An 18,221-nucleotide genomic window follows, 5' to 3' on the forward strand; every position below is an offset into this window, starting at 1 on the left:
TTAAATCCCATGAAGTGTGTTAATTACACTGAGCTCCGTGAAATTATAGGTGAGAGAGCCAAAAAGAATTCTACAATTGCATCTTGGGTCTCTTGAGCATATCTTGTCAGATTAATGTCTTTGTCACTCACATGATAACCTTAAAATTGCTTTTCTCCCTAAGTGATATTCCCTAAACCTCAGTGATATGGAAAATCTCACACAAAGCTAAATAGCAGATGCAGTTTGTATTGTTTACATAAATAATGCTGGTACTTTTATGAAAATAAATAAAAATTGAATTTCATTAACAAGTGCAGCTTGTTACTTTCCCTTAAATATTTTACAGTCCTTCTTCTGTGCTTCTGCATACAAACGGTAGTACGAGTCCCTGAGACAATATCTCTTTGCAGTATGTCCCTGGAACAAATGCTAAAATCATGTAACTGCCTAGGATGTAATACTTCATTTTTTCCTCCTTTTTTTCTTCCTATTTCTTTGCAAGCCCTAAACAACCATAGCTGCCTTATTATTTGAATCCAGAAGCCACTGTGCTGTGTAGCTGTAACAGAAATTGTTCCAGAAGATTTGACCACATGGGTATCTCCCCACAGCTCAACTGAAGGTTTCTTAAAAACATAATACAGAAGATTTGCTGTGCCAGGGCTGAGGTACATGCTTCGGTTCCCCAGCAGGGGACATACTCCACCCTCAGAAAGCTTAAAGTCTTCTCACAAAGTCACAACTATGACTGGCGAAACTCAACCCATTGGAAATCTATATTAGATGTCAGACCCGTCTCAGAGACAAATCTAATCCTTTTGGCTGAAAAATAGCTCACAGCAGTCTGCTGCTCCTAGTTTACTGATATTTGGAAGAATGGTTTGGTTTGGCAATCAATGTCCTAGAGCCACCAAAGACCTTGATATTATCTTTTTTTTCGTTAAGCCCATAAAGAGGATTACTGGAAGAAAAAAAAAAAAAAAAAAAAAAAAGAGGGAAAAAAAAAGAAATTCTGTGATGTTATATGAGCACCACCAGTATTACTTATCTTTAGGTTTTTGCTTTCACAAAAAATAGGCTATGTTACTAAAGATCACTAGTAATATTTTAATTATTTCTAATGCACTGTAAAGATTTGTAAACTCTGCTTAAATGAGAGAGGCAGTGCACAATCAGATGTGTCTTATACAAGAAGTATATTCGAAATTGAACAAGTTCTTTGTGTCTTACCAATATCTCAGAAGTGGTAGGTGATGAGCTCAGAACATAAGAACCTGGAAAAAATGCACTGAAGTCAAAAGAACCATAGAAATTTGCACTGGTTAAGAATGCAGCCAAAAATTTTCGAAAATAAGAAGCACCTAATTTTCCTTAACTTCATACCATAAACTGGTTTTTACATTGGTGAATGTCAAACTGTAAAACATGACCATTTATGTTTTGCAATGCTGTGCTTTTTCTTTGTGCTACTATGCACAGAATAAACACAAGATTCATGGCATTGATAATAACATCCATGAACACAATACAGAATTACTTTCAATTTCCCCTACTAAGGATCTGGTACTTTACTTTTAAGTGTTCTTTCTGAAATATAAAATTTTATAATGTAGCTTGAAAAGGGGATGGTGGGAATGAAAGAGTTATGCATATGGAAGGCCATCCATCCAATCTCTGCAAAGCTACCAGATCTATAAATAATGAAGAAAGGCCCTCAAGCTAGGGATGCCAAATTTAGTAGCATCTAATGAAAAGATAGGAGTAAAGTTCTGAAGTCTTTTTTCAATTAACTTCAGCAGAAATGGAGACCTAGACTGAAAAGTCCTCAAGAAGCCATTGGTAGAGGTTTCTCTGACAATCTTTATATTCTTTGTACAAATAACTTGACTTCAAGATCACAATTAAAATGTCTGTTCTTGCTATGCATTTTAAAACCTGATCTGTTTACTCAAATCAAAGCTTTTCAAGCTTCTTAAAGTCACCATAAGAAGGGGAGGGGATAGACAAATCCTTATCATTACTTTTTAAAATTACTTAAAAGCAACAAACAGCTGAATAAAGGAATATCTGGAAGGACCTATGTGGAAGTCTGCCTACAAACTAGATTGAAAAAGTGTTTTGTTCTAAATCCTAATCTCTTCTGTGGTCTCAAGAAGGCTAACACAAGAAGATTGCCACAGAGATGAGTGCTACTTGTCACGAGACATCTGCTAAGACACAACTACAGCATATTTTCCCTGCTGGGTAGCATGTAATGGAGGTTACCCAATCCAGTGCTTACCATGAAAATTCAAATCCAGTGTTAAGAGATTTTCTTACTGTAACTTAATGAAAAGTGCCTTCTGGATCAGTTATATCAGCAGGCTGACAGGAAATGAGTGGGATATCAAGACTTGAAAGCAATAGTTTTTAATCTGTGTGATTCCCAGTTTTACTGTACAGTAAGGGAAGTATAGTGATGCTAGCAGCCAGTGACAGGAAGAACAAGAGGGCAGTGAGAATATTTGTGCATAAACCCATGACTGGTTATCCTGAAATCACACGAACAGAAGTTCCTTCTCTGAGCTCAGTCCTACTTACTCTGTGCTTTAGGAGCTGTATCACTGTGAAGGTAAATGCAGAAGTGATATAATCCTTAGTTTTAGTGTCTTTTGGGGAGATCAAGCACTGAAAAGCAGTAAAGGACTTGAGAATAGATGAGGGAATGCTAAGGGGCTTGTCAGGGTTTAGGGAATCAGTGAATGACCTTGATGAAATCATTTGACCAAACCTTTTAAGTTTTGCCCAACAGTAATTAGTGGAAGTAAGTGAAATGTTATAACACAAACTTTATATATGTAACCAATGTATTATTCTATCTTCTCTGATCCACAGCAGAAAATATACTATCCATTGCTGTATCCTCATATGTGGCTGAGGACACTTAGATGGCACCTGTGAGGAGGGCAGACAAGCTGTTTCCCATAAGTCTTCCTTGTGCAGGAAACCCAGTATTGAGACCCTGGAACACTCTTCTACTTTTTCTTTCTGTGTCTTATTATCCAGTTTGATCCTAGCAAGCTCTGATTCCCCAGCAGTCCCTGGTGTTAAGATCACTTCTGCCTATACCCAGAATGAGAACTCATGGGCAGGGTGGGGCAGCTTAAATCACTTTGGTCATGCACTCCTGGTACTGCTGCATCACTGCACCAGACGCAGAAAACAAACCCACTCTTGTGCTGTTAGTGCAGGAGGTAAAAAGAGGCAGTCCCTCACGATTATCAAGACTGGTATATTTAATTTGCTTCTGTACCTTTCTGTCTCCTTCGAAAAGCAAAACACTGTAAATAAAAATTAAAAGCTATGTAAAACACCTGCTATAGGCTTTTTTACTTACTACCTGTAAAGGCCCAGGTGGCAAATAACTGTTCTGTTATAAAGAGCATCTGAGCTACACGGTGCTGCATTAGTGCATTCCAACAAATTACCCTCTGTAGCTACACAGGTTTCACCAAAACACAGTGCAAACTGACAAATGTCCCAAAACCTAATTTTTCAAGTAAGGGGAAAGAAATGTGTAAATCTCAGTGAAAGAAAGCCACAGTACTTCACAAAATTGCAGTGCTTTCCCTTTACTCTTTTTTCTTAGTACTTCCATGCAAAGAATTCAGCTGATCTTCCTTAATGTTACAGTAAGTGCTAAGCACCAATAAAATACAGAAACAATCATATTTCCTGTATATACAGATACATTTTTTCAAAGGGATTTGAAGGTGAATGTTTTCCTTTTACACATAATAAATATACATCTCATTGTAAAAGTTCTCTATTTGGCTGTTGTCTCTTTAATAAGTCTTATTGTACCTGAAAAAAAAAAAAAAGGTGAGGTGGTGGAAAGATTTGGGAGGTGTTTACAGTTTAGATACTTCTGCTCTAAAATCATGGCTCTTCCAAATGAGCTAATGAAGTACTGTAACTCCACTAGCTCAGTCTGACAGCCATTACTCCCCGCTCTGCAAACACTGCATTAAATCTCTGTGTATCCTTGGTGACTGTTATTAGTAGGCCTGGGTATATTTCACTAGACATTTGAAATTCAGCTAAGAAAATTCTCAATCAGACACAAGCCATAATAGAGCTAAAGATATTACAATCACTCTCTTTCTCAGAAAAAAAGGCAGGGGGGGAATGATTCCTTCTGCCTAGAATTGTCTGATTTTGATAACCAGAAAATTGTTAAAAGAGTAATTCCTGTAGCAGCCACCCCCTGCACCCTTCCCAGAGTATGCAGTTTTCCTGCACGTTTGGGCATCTGCTGATGCATGAGAACTGCAATTCACATAGAGTTTTAAATAACACCCAGTGCTCAGATCCTACCTCTTCCAACGCTTTAATTCTAACATGAAGGCATTATTTACACCTTTAAGGACAACACTTGGCTCTTACTTACTCTGACTAGAGTAGGTGAGAAGTCCAGAGACTAGACTCTGATCTCAGCTGAACACTTAAATGGAATTAAGAGGTATTAACATACCTTGAAGTGCCTCAGTATGTAACTCAAACTTATTAATGTCTTTCAAGTAGTACAATCCTGGATAGAAGTAGGTAAATAGAATTTACTTGCTTTACTTTGCAAGACACATTAATATATATTTACCAGGGTTTCAATAAAATACCATGTTTCTGTACCAACACTCTTATTTACCATTATGCCAATAGCACTTTTTTTTTTTCCCAACAGTAAAGCAGAGATGCTTGTTTCTTTCTTAGTTACTTGGTGATCTGCTCTTAACTGACCTTGTGTTAATAATTAGTGTTTCTTACCTTTATCTTTATGGAGTTATTGACACCACTTATTTTAACCAGTTACTTATGTGAGGTCATTCACAAACTTACGTTTATTGATATAGGTCAACAACGTGTTGCGGCCCAGAAAGCCAACTGTATCTTGGGCTACATCAAGAGAAGTGTGGCCAGCAGCCGATGGAGGTGATTCTGCTACTCTACTCCGCTCTCATGAGACCCCATCTGGAGTGCTGTGTCCAGCTCTGGGGTCCCCAACATAAGAAGGTCATGGACTTGTTGAAGCAAGTCCAGAGGAGGGCCATGAAGATGATCAGGGGTCTAAAACATCTCCCCTATGAGCACAGGCCAAGAGAGTTGGGATTTTTCAGCCTGGAGAAGAGAAGGCTCCAGGGAGACCTTATAGCAACCTTTCAGTACCTAAAGGGATCCTACAGAAAAGATGGGGAGGGACCCTTTATCAGGGAGTGTAGTGATAGGATGAGGGGTAAGGGTTTTAAACTGAAAGAAGGTAGATTTAGATTACCTATAAGGAAGAAATTATTTACTATTCACGTGGTGAGACACTGGCACAGGCTGCCTGGAGAAGTTTTGGATGCCCCCTCCCTGGAAGTGTTCAAGGCCAGGTTGGATGGGGCTTTGAGCAACCTGATCTAGTGGAAGGCTGTGAGAGATGACTTGTAAAAACAGATCCTGAAAGAAACAGGCCTGTGAGAAACAAAGACTGAGAAAAACAGCCTGAGAAAGAGATAAAGGATAGCAGGGGCAGTGGAGGTCCTCCAAGCTAAGGAATGTCTCAAACACTCATAAGTAATGAAACTATAGTCACGGGGTGGATAGTGTGGAGGCTGAAGCTGGTAAAGCTGCCCGAATAACACGGGATGCAGCTGGAGGGGGGAGCCTTGTGGAGACAGGACAGCTCTGCTCTGGTGCACCTGGCCAAATTTCAAGGGCCATCTGTCCAGTGAATGACCTTTGCTTCATTATCCACGAAATGTATATTAAAGTTAACACCCCTCAATATGCTAATGAAGACTAACAAGATCATGCTAATTAGATCATCCCATGAAACACCTTACCCCTCCCCATACACGGGATACATAGGTATGTGGGTCGACCCAGGGGACGGACCCAAGGAAAGTGTGCATAAATTGAGGGGGGGTAGGGAGGCGGGGTGGTTCAGAGAGTGAAGTGAAGCGAAGAAGACAGATGCCTCCTTGAACTCTTGCTGGCAGGATCGGCGCAGGAACCCAGACAGGTGATCTCTATTTCTCTGTTCTCTCTATGTCCCTCCTTTCCTTGCTCCCCTTTTCCTTCACTACCATTAACTAATGCCAGGCTTACTGTATTGCTTGCCATAACTTGTTATACACTTAACCAATTATCATGTGTCCAATTAGTACATTGTGGGAAGTTAATAAATGTCCGGACTTTCAGACTTGTTTCACTGTTGTCCACTCCACTGGGGATTTACTAATCTAAATCACTTGTCTCCCTCGTCTGAATGGAACATGACAAAAGTGTCCCAGCCCAATGCAGGGGGGTTGGAACCAGATGATCTTTAAGGTCCCTTCCAACCCAAACCATTCTATGATTGATTCTATGATTCTATGCTATCTCTATGCTGTCTGACAGCATTGTTCACACTGAATGTTCAAAGTCAGATTCTCAAGGATACATATGGGTTTTTGTTCATCTGTTAGTGGATTCTGGCTAAAAAACTTACATTTCTAACAGCAGTGTGATTCCCTAAGCCCTGCAGCAGACAGGATGGCCATTAGCAATATATGTCTAGACTGCAGGTCAGTGCTGTTGGCCCATTTCACTGCACAACATATGGTGCTGAGCCATAGCAGTTGTGTTAGCCCATTGAAACTGGTGTGACAACCCCTTAAATTTCTTCCTGAGAACCAGTCTTGCCTCCTTGACTCACAGCAAAGTAAGCAAGATATTTTTTAATCTTTCCACCTATACTTCATACGTAAACTCTTCAGCTTGAGCTGAGTTCAGCCTGTTTTTCCTTATCTTCCCATACAAATGAACATAGTGCTAACAAAACAGAAATCTGCTATGAAGTTTTCCACTAAACAAACTCTACCAATGTCTTCTTATCCAGACAAGCCAACACCCCTGTTATCCCTGTCTTGGTCTACTGATAACTCCAGATGAAACCATTCTGAAGAGCAGTGCTTCTTCTAGGAGACTTTAAGCGAATTTGAAATGATGTCACAAAATTTTTTTCAGTTCCTTGAGCCTTCAGTTGAAATCAGAGATGAATAACAGCTCCAGACCTCTGCACAGTCTAGTCTATCTTTGTTTGCACTTTTAAATATGTCCATGAAATCAATTCTGACTCAAATAAGGAATTTCTGCCTTTCCAGCTGCAAGGTACTGGGAGAGGATTTTTGAATAATTTCACCATAAAAAGACCCTGGGTTTTTCGCCTTCCATAAACATCTTTTATTTCCCACCATTTAAAAGAAATTATTGGGCTAGACAGAATGACAGTGAACCCCTTATGTCTTACTTATTTTCTTATGTTCCCTTATGGTTTATTCCGGATCTGGTACTGCCTCCAGTGAAACCATTGTCAAAACTCAATTTGACTTCTAGGAAATGGGAAGACACTTTTAACTGGCTATTAATTCCAATGCTGCACATGCAAGATCATTTCCAGGACATCAGGAGTACCTTGTAACAACTACTTTCACTTATTCATATAATAAAAATAAAAAAACAAATCCTTGTTCAGTAACATTGGTGTGATTATGAAACAATTCCTGGGCCAATAGTGATAACTGGATGGGTTTGGAATTTGTACTTCGTCTTTCAATTGTTTCTTTCTTAGAAAGGGTGCCAAGGAAAGAGTGCATGTGTCTTTATGAATGGAGAGTACCAGACCTTCCCCTTTTGACTTTTACATGTAAACAGATGTTTTCCTTTCACCCACAGTAGTTTTAGTTATCTAGCTGATTTTAGGTGGTTGGGGTTTTTTTTCTCTTCTTTTTTTTCCTTTTAGTGATGGATAGAATTAGATGACTAGCATCCTGCAACTGGCACATCTTTAGATGAAATTCTCTAGAGAAAAATCAAAGGCAGATGTGAAGAAATGTTACATTTGACTCTGACCAGAGCTCTGTGTAAAGAGCTGTGGTTGATCAATACTGGCCCTGTTAATTCTTATCCTGGATGGATGATCATTGCTTCTGTTCCCTCCCCAGAGCTAAATTACTTTGAAACAGCACAAAAACTGCCCACAGGAGTTAGTTCAAAGACATACAAAAATATTTTCTTCTACACTGTCAAGTATAACTCATAGTTTCACAAACTGAATAGAAGAGAATTTGGTTTTATATTGCACCCTTCGTCGGCTCTAAGTACCCCCAAAGCAGTTTGCAATTCTGAATTATCAGAAGCACTGACTGTGCAGTGACTGTGTAAACAATAGCTCAGCAATGGTTACACAGAAACCTACATATTAGAACCCGTTTTGCTGAGGGACGGAAAAGCTGGGCAGCCTTCCTTGTGCGATTCTGTACTTCCACCTGCATTGCTAACTAGCGATGGGCTGCAGGTGGTTCATTTAAAGATTTCATTGAATGGTGCAACACATCCTTTATGCAGCAGTGCCCACATCAGGCATGAGTACGCATGCCAGTGAGCATGACAAAGGAACCATATTAAAGTAAATCTTTAGGTAAATATAAAGAACTAGAGCTTCAGCTGGTGAAAATTGGCATTGCTCCACTGAATCCAACACAACGCTGTTGATTTCCACCAGCTGAAGATCTGACTGTAAGTATTTTGACAGTGAGCCAGGCCTCTTTCACAATTGTGTTAAGTCATTAAGCTTTATACTTAATTGTGCCATCCTATCAACTGTATTTAAATAGCTAATTTATCAGTTCTTTGGGAGTTCAGCTCTGTGAAGAAGCAGACACATTTAGGTAGGATTTTCCTCTTAGCTCAGCTCTCAAGTAAGCAGAGAAGAAAAGTAAGGAAGGGAAACCACATTCAGTTACAATTTCTTTTTTCCTTTTTTTTAAAAAAAAAAAACAGAAATCAAAATGAAGGGAGAAAACCAGCACTGAACACACTTTAGAAGAAAAACATATCAGATTCTAGTGTCTACCTTAGTATTATTTTTATTATCATTTCTTATAAATATTCATCAGTATTGTAAATGCACATTTGGAGGATTGCTTACAACCACAAAATCCAATCATACCTATAAGTTATTGTCATTGTATTGCAGTTAGTGGAAAGCTATTAATGTTCCTCTGAAAAAAACAAAAAAAAGAGTGTGAAATCGCTGCCCTGATTAGTTTGATGATTTGAGCCTATATCTCTCAGGCTAAGTCTACACTGCTCTTAAGACAGTAGCCCATGGTTGACCTGCCTCCCCTATAAATATCTGGCAATCTACAAAAGCAAAGACAACTCTGTCCCAACAGCAAACAGATTCCAAATGATACTCAACAGACAATGTAGATATATCCATGCATCTCTCTATACTCCATCTTTCAAACAAAAACATCTCATTACTTTGTTTGGGAGAATACAGAAAGATACTCCCTCTCCTTACATATTTTGAGTGTGTGGTGAGTTGACCTCGGCTGGCTGCCAGACAGCCACCCAACTGCTCTCTCACTCCTCTTCAACAGGACAAGTACAAATCAAGACAAAAATGCTCATTGGTTGAGATACAGATCACTCACAAATTACCATCACAGGAAAACAGATTCATCTTGGGTAAAAATAATTTAACTTACTGCCAATTAAAAATAGAGTAGGATGGTGAGGAGCAAAGACAAAAACTAAAACAAATTTCGCCTACACCCTTCTTCCAAGGCTCAACCTTATTCCTTCAATCTCAACTCCTCTATCCCTTCCTCTCTAACTTGGGCAGTACAGGGGAATGAGGAATTGGGGTTGTGGTCAGTTCATGATATTTGACCTCTACATCTCCTTCCTCCTCATACTCTTCCCCTACTCCAGCGTGAGGTCCCTCCCATGGGATATAGTCCTTCATGAACTGCTCCAGCATGGGTCCTCTCTGTGGGGTATAGTCCATCAGGAACAGACTGATCCAGTGCGGGTCCTACACAGACTGCAGCTCCTGCCAGAAAACCTTCTTTAGCCTGGGATCCTCTCACAGACTGAAGCATCCTTTAGGACCTTTTTACCTGCTCTTGCATAGGGTCCTCCACGGTTTGCAGTGTGAATATCTGCTCCCCCATAGTCTTTCATGGGCTGCAGGGGGACAACCTGTTCCACCATGGTCTTCTCCACAGGCTGTAAAGGAAACTCTGCTCTGGTGCCTGGAGTACCTCCTCCTTCTTCTTTCATCTTAGTGTCTGCAAGGCTGTTTCTCACACGTTTTTCATCACTCCTCACACTGGTGCGCAGCACTTTTCCCTTTCACAGAATCACAGAATCATCTAGGTTGGAAAAGACCTTGAAGATCATCTAGTCCAACCATTAACCTAACACTGACCGCTCTCAACTACACCATATCCCTAAGCGCTATGTCAACGTGACTCTTAAACACCTCCAGGGATGGGGAATCCACCACCTCCCTGGGCAGCCCATTCCAACACCTAACAACCCGTTCTGTAAAGAAATGCTTCCTAATATCCAGTCTAAACTTTCCCTGGCGCAACTTGAGGCCATTCCCTCTTGTCCTATCGCTTGTTACTTGGTTAAAGAGACTCATCCCCAGCTCTCTGTATTTCTTAATAGAGAGGTGCCACCATCTTGGCTGAGAGGCCCATCTGTGCCCTGCCAGTGGGTGTATTGGAGACATCTGGAACCAGCTGTGTCTGACACAGAGAAGCTCCTGGCCTCTCTTCACATAGACCACCCACACACCCACCCATGGTACTAAAACCAGGGCACCTAAACCTAATACAGAGGGAAAACTTACATCTCAGGCACTAATGCATTAATCTTAATAAGGAAAAGAATAACAGCTGTCCTTTCTTGTGTAAGACAAAATTAATGAAGAAACTTCTATCTACCTGTTAAAGGAAAATCTGCTCCCAAAACCAATGGTTTGATCAATTTTTACAGCTGTTCAAATAATTCAGGAAAAAACTTTCCATACAGGTGTTACCATTAGATCCAGAAAAAATATGGACAATAAAAGTGGTAGAATTCACCCCATTGAACTTTAGACATCTACAAATCAGTCACCTACAGCTGAACTGATCATTCCAGATACTCTTTACAGTTCGAGAAAGGAGAAAGAGGTTCTTTTAGGGTGTAATTCTTCTGACCAAATATAGACGGTCACCTAAAGGTAGGATCCTTCAACTGAAAGCTTGTATTTCTTTCTGACAATAAAGAGAGCTTAGCTGCCTGTGTTTGGTCACAAGTTCCATCTCAGGTGTTTTATGCTCAGATTTCTAGATATTTGGATGCTTAATAAAGAGCATAAACTTGATGTGTTAAGACATGCTGAGCAAGCAGAACTGCCTCTTCAGTATGAAATGCTGAATTTAGTCATAGGCTGGTGGTAATTAGTAAGCAAGAGTGAGAGAGAATGAAATTCCAATCCTTGTTCCATAAATATTGCAAAAAATTTTTATAAGCAGAACATTTTTAAACAGATGAACTTGAGAAGACCTGGTTTGAATACCAAATAGCCTTTTGGTTAACAGATGGTTCCAGTGATATAGGTTCAGCTCCCTACAGCAGCATGAAAACTCAGACAGGGTCTTCCAGGGGCATAGGTATATGCTCTAACCAGTAAATTCCTATGTAAAAATTGGAGAGGGTGAAAGGGAGTACAACATCTTCCACTAGTAGTTTCTAGCAGGTTCAACCCAATAGACATGATTTGAGAAGTCAGATGAATCGGTCTCAAATAGGCAATTTGGATAGAAAACTATCTTGTTACATACTGACAGTTGAACTATAAACCAGAGCCTTACCTGTTCAGTGTTCCCTAGATCTAAGCAGTTTTGAGTAGACATTTAAATCACTTAAGCAACTTCAAAATGTAAATGTAGGGACTTCTAGTGTTAGGCAACAGGTTTTGAATCTGTAGTCTGTAGTTCTTTAACTGGCATTTAAGATTTTTAGCATATATCTTCTAATTTCTGACATGAAGATGTTAGAGCTTTTCTGTCTCTTATATATACTTTTTTTAATAGACAACTTACAATTAAATAAGGTGAGGAAAATTTGGGACAATAGGGTTTCTAGCAAACAAAAGTTTAGGGTGATTACCAGAGGAAAATAAACTTGGCTGTCTGGCATTGAACTGTATTTGAATAAAGGAGATCCAAATATATAATATTACTATACTCTTTCCTGAAATTACTTTAAGGTCAGAAGGAGTCATGTATCGGTCTGTGCCATTTCAGTGTGATGTGTATTGACAGGGTGAAGACCTGGGTACCGCTCTGTGCACCCTGTGCACTCAGATTCCCCAGGTTACTGCTTCCTTACTTTTTCATGTGGCCAGTAGTTAAGCAGAACTGTAGGCAGAGATTCAGGGTGTTTAGCAAGCCATGATAATATGCCATCCTCAGCATGTCAAATGTGGTGCATAGCTCAGAGTTTCCCTTATATGTATCGCTTCTGCTGCGGTTATCATTTATAATTTTTACAGTGCCCAAAAGAGTATTCCTAGGCAGGAGTAATTCAACAGCCCGGCAGTTTCATTAGTGCAGAGTCAGGCTCTTGTGTTCAACACATTTTACCTTGCACTTGCAACATTCTGCAGTTCTCTGGGCAGGATGAATGCTTATATGTACAAAAGGAAATGTCTTCCCTTTCTAAAATTTTTCCTGCCCCTTATTTCCATAATTCCTCACTGTGAACAGACTTAACTCTTATCAAAAATGAACAAAAGCTCCTAAGCTCTAAGGCAAGACAACTTTAACCTCCCATATCAGCAATATCTATAAACTATTTGCCAGGTTGTTGCTAACCACTCAAGTATAGGAGCAGGAATCTCTCCTTACAGATTACGACAATCACTATTTCTTTGCTACATGCATAAAAATGCATGTAAGGCTTAAAGTATTTCAGATGCAGAAATCCCATCATTCCCTTTTGCAAATACATCTTCCCTTAGAAAATGCACTCATAGCTGTTCAGCAAAGTCTCGAGTCTATATAACTGTAGAGACTTCCACTTTCAATTCTGGGTTTGCATTGCTTTGTTTGAAGATTTTGTTTTGTGCTTATTTTAAAACCTTTTCCCACTTATTTTTGTAACTTTTAATGGTAGCATCTTCAAAAACTATTCTCTCCCAACCTGCCCTTTCCACTGTTCTAAATATAAATGTAGAAACAAAGAAATGCATATTAATAAGTAAAGAAGCACAGGTGCTCCTTGCAGACAGTAAGTTTTTTAAAGTCCTTCCTGAGTTCTTGAATCATTATCCCTGCATAATTTATACTGTGTTACTGTGTGCAAACACTGAACCTGGCCCACAAAGAAGATATGTGAGCCAGTTCAAAAGATAGACCTTGGATTTTCACAGTAGAGGGCATAAGCTATTTATTTATATATCAAATAATTATGAACATTTCTGGCCATAGTTTCTAATCAAAGGAATGTGAAAGAAAGGCAGAGGATATCTAGTTCATTATTGCCTTTCTAACCCTCTTGCTCAGAGCCAGGGATGCCAATACTATACCAGTTGAGCACCGAGTCCTTTTCACTGTCATTATCTTCCTATGCTTTTAAGACTTTCTCTGTGGAGAAAAAAAGAGGGATGGATACCTGTTAAAGTGGCTGCCAGATTCATGTACTGGAGGCAAAAAAGGGAAAAGTAGTTCTTTGTGCTAGTTGCATTGACTGAATGCACAGCATAGTACACAGACTGGTCCTGAGTATAGGTACATATTGTGAATAGATATTTTACTGGACAGCTCCAGAGAAGTGACAAAAAGCCCCGACTCTTTTGGATGCAAAGTAGCTCCACTCCGCTTCCCATGTTGGGAATGTACTCTGCATGATATCTGAACTTTATTCTCCAAATCAGTTAAATAATCAACATATACTAAAATTTTAGTTCATTTTCCCTTCCTTGATTAATAGATCAAAAATATTTTTTTTCGTTTTACTTTCTCGAAGAGTAATGAACCCTTTAAATGGACCTGAGTGTAATGAGATACCCTTAACTACCAGCTAAATGCCCACGCAGCTGCTCATTTACTCCATGTCCTCAACAGGACATGAGGAGAAAATCTGAATAGAAAGGTTTTGGGTCAAAATAGAGACAGGGAGATTGCATAGCAGTTACTCTCATCAGCAAAAAAAAAACTTGGATAGAAAAAAAAATAATATTGCCAAGTAAAATAGATTTTAAAGATGACAAACAAAACCAAACACTAAAAACCACTTTTCCCCTTTGCTTTTTCAGGCTCAACTTCCCTACTTTCTTGCAGACCTCTATCTGACCCCCATTCACTCTGAGTCGTACGCAGGGGTTGGGGACTGGGGATTGAGTCAGTCCATAATAGCTTCTCTCTGCTACTCCTTTCTCCTCACACTTTTCCCCTTCTCCTGCATGGGTCTTCCCTGGGCTGCAAGGAATCTCTGCTCTGGTGCCTGGAGCTCCTCCTCCCGCTCCTCCTTCTCTGATCTCGGTTTTCCTCTGCTGTTCTCACCCTTTCTTCCCCACTGCTCCTCTGCTTGCCCAGTGTTTTGCTCTTTATTAAATACACATTCCCAGAGGTGCCACCACCTTGTCTGCGGGGCTCAGCCGTGCCCTGTGGTGGGTCGGTTGGAGCCAGCTGGAACCGGCTGTGTCCGGCACGGGGCAGCCCCGGCCCCTCTTCACAGAGGATGCTCCTGCCATGCTGCTCCTACTCCCCTCAAATCTTGCTGTGTATACCCGATATATAGAACAGGTACTGGATTTATTTTTTCAATTATGAAAACTGGGAGAAAAAAGTAATTAATATACTTGAGTTGGGTCAAAAAAATGAATTTTGGCAAGTTTTCACGGAGTCACTAAAGATTGCTAAAGTCACAATTATCAAATAGAATCTTTCTGTTTGATCTGCCACAAAATATTTTGCTTTGCATTGGTTTGACCTTTACCTATTTTCATCTTTATCTGGTGCAATTTTTAAAAAAATAATGATATTTTGAAATAAAAAGTTAAAAAAAATGAGAATACAAAGTTTAAAATGTTGAGTTTTTTAACACTATTGATTTGAAGCATTCCATTTGGAAATGTCAAAATTAAATCTGTATGACTTTTTTACTATTTTTATCCCAGACTATGTTGGAGTGTAAGGGGAATTTTATAAAGATTTTTACCCTGTGTTAGATGGAAATGATTCAGTCTGTGTTTTTCAGAATACCAAAAGATTTAAGCATCTGTCTAAAGTCCACACTGTGAAATTGCCTCACAGCTATAGAGAATCATTTTCACCAGAAAACTGAGAGGAATATCTGTGGGGAAACCAGAGAAGTTTCTGCTGAACATAACTCTGTTGTTTAAGATTTCAGATCTGATGAATCAACATTTTCTATTGAAGACTTTTTTTCTCTAAAAATGTGCAGCTAATTTTTTTGTTCAGTCATGTTATGTCATTGCTACAACTTCATTGACCCTACTTAATAAAGCTAGTTTTACCTTTTAAGTGATAGACACAGTTATAGTTTGATTGATAGTCATATGCATAAAATATCCAGCTGTGAAATGAAGTCTAGGCTTGTTTGCTTTTTCAATAAGTTATTTTCAACAGTGGTTTATGAGTTGGAGCAATGTGTTGGATACCAGCATCATAAAACGGTTTCCACAACTTCCACAGCTTGAAATCCTTTGTTGGCCATCCCAGTTCAGATGTTGATGAATAGAAGGGAGTGAAGACAGGCTTCTGACTTAAAGATGTGGTAGCAGTGGGTTAGATATATATCTTAAGCATGGGGTTGTGCAAAATATGTTTCTATATTTCTGGTTCTAAATTTTGACGCTACCAATTTGACTCTTTTCATGACCAAAGAATTCAATTTTTCCCCCTCTGGCAGACTAGAGAACGGGGGGAAAAAAAGGAAAAAAAGATAGAGTTTATGGTACAGGCATACTTATTTAGCATATTTTTATTTCTGAAATATCTACCAAAATCTTGATCATCTTGCTAGATTAAACCCATTTATCTTGGCACAAAAATTTGGTCTCAACTTGTGATTTAGAATACTCATGTCTTTTCGTCATCTCACTTTTAAATTTTATCTTTTTCCTCTGAAATCTGTCTGGATATATTTTGTACTTCATCCAGCTTTTTTTTTATCCACTCCTCTTTTACAGTGTTTATGTCTCCAACATGTCAAAATTAAGGGGGAGAGAGCAGAATGACATGTAAGAATATAGGAGTAATCAACTATTTTGTTTAAGCATTTGAATGTATAGCTACATATTTGTTTGTTTTCAGACAGTTGTCATTGTAGTAGCCTGAAGTGCACCACTTTAATAATTACTGACTGTTTTTCAGCCATTACCTACTCTGAGATGGATTAGCAATGAGCATTACAGCTTTTCCTAGTGGGCTCAGGGAAGCCTGCTTACAATGTGAATAAGTCATCAACAGTCTGCTGCAGGTACAGCCAGAATACTTTGTTAGGTGGATAGTTTCCTAGATGCAAACCAAATTATTTTATGCTTGGTTAGTTGCACCGTATATTTCTACATTTACTTGTATTGTTATGCTGCATTTAGCTGACTAATGACTCAAGAACTTTATTTACTAACTTCATCCAAAACACCAGCTCAAGGATTACAATAATATAAATAATTTCTATGGAATTAAGAAAGGAAAAACCAATTTCAGCCAGATAAAGTTCAATACTGCTTACAAAACACACCATGATTGCTTAATAAAATCACTGTAAAGATCTGGCCAGAGGACTAGTCATTAGGGAGAGAAGGACATATTGATGAACAACTCTCAGTGACACTACAGGACAGATTTGCTGAGGTGAAGGTAAGATTCTGGGGCTGTAGCCAACCCATCAACACGTCCTTGGACAGCGTGCAGAGATGTGATGTGGCAGTAACCTTACAGCTGAGCAGTTGTGCTGACCATATTGAAGCTGGATCCAATCCTGATGTTATCAATAGATAGATTCTGCAGGATGGTTTGTCCCAGTCTCAGCAGGATGAAGTTTAAGCATATATTTAAGTCTTTTGACTTAAGGTCTATGTTACTCTGTGAAAGTGCAGAGCAACAGGTGTCTTTCAATAGCACATGTTAAAAGATATATCAGTATAAATTATTATTTGTAAATCTCTACCTTCTTAAAAATTTGTGTTAAATGAAAAAAATTAATCTTCTAATTTTCAGTCTTGATCATGCTTTTTCTGTGTGATAATCTATTCTTAACATGTAAACAAATAATTTTATGTAGTGATAATTAACAATGGAAAGGAAGACAGTACCAGGACATTGTCTTGCACAAGAACATTGACCAGAGCTGTAGCAAAGAATGGGAAAAAAAAATTGGTATACATTTCTTGAGAGATGAGAAAGTACTAGTTCCTATCCTAGTTTAAAGAAAACAAAGTATTATTATGACACAGTTTATTGGACAAACAACTGTGTATCTGTATTCACACACAGTCAAGACCATAAATATGTCCTGTCTTCAGAAGATGGTATTTTACAATAAACGTTTCATGACCCTTAACAGAAACCTATCTATGTTAAAATGGTAAACTAAGCATTCCAAGTTCATTAAAGTAGCACGTGAAGAAGCAGAACAATGGATGAAAATCCTCTGCATGATTTTTACCCTATGAATTTAAGGCTATCATAATACCTCATCTGTGTAGAGTGACAGCCATGTTAGATTGTCACAAATGGAAAAGGAAGTGAACCTTATGTGGCCCAGCTGGCATAAATTAAAATAGCTGTTTTGATCCTAGTTCTTTAATATACATTCACTGAACTTTGTGATTCACATTGGAGGGAAAAGATTTACTTCAACAAAACTTAAAACCACCGCAAATGGCCCCATGTGGAAACAAGTTGACTTGACCAGTGAGTAGTTGACATATATCAATATAAAATAAGTTGTCAAATTTAATAAATGCCTTTAAAACTGACATTCTTTCCCTCTGATTGTACAGCCTGGACTTAACCACAAGATACAGAAGGTATTACATAAAATAAAAAGTGATTCATGGTGTGTCTTCTTCATTATGACTTCTTCAATCAGAGAACACCCAGAGCCCAGTCAAGTGACAGAGAAAATGAGTTTTGTCATTTGAATGTGAAAAACATGCACTTGACAGCTTTCAAGGGCTCTTTTCAGAATGGCCACAGATTTAAGTTAGCTGAGGTTTATCTGAGACCTGACCAGAGCATTCTGTTCTAAAGGAAAAAAAAAAATTAAAATTACCGAGTTTTCTCAAGGGACCTTATAATTTGCTGATTTTTTTTCTTTATATGATTGCCCCTATTCAACACCATTGTAGTCCTGTAAAA

This window comes from Strix uralensis, chromosome 2 (genome assembly GCF_047716275.1).
Source record: "Strix uralensis isolate ZFMK-TIS-50842 chromosome 2, bStrUra1, whole genome shotgun sequence".
NCBI classification, from domain to species: Eukaryota; Metazoa; Chordata; class Aves; order Strigiformes; family Strigidae; genus Strix; species Strix uralensis.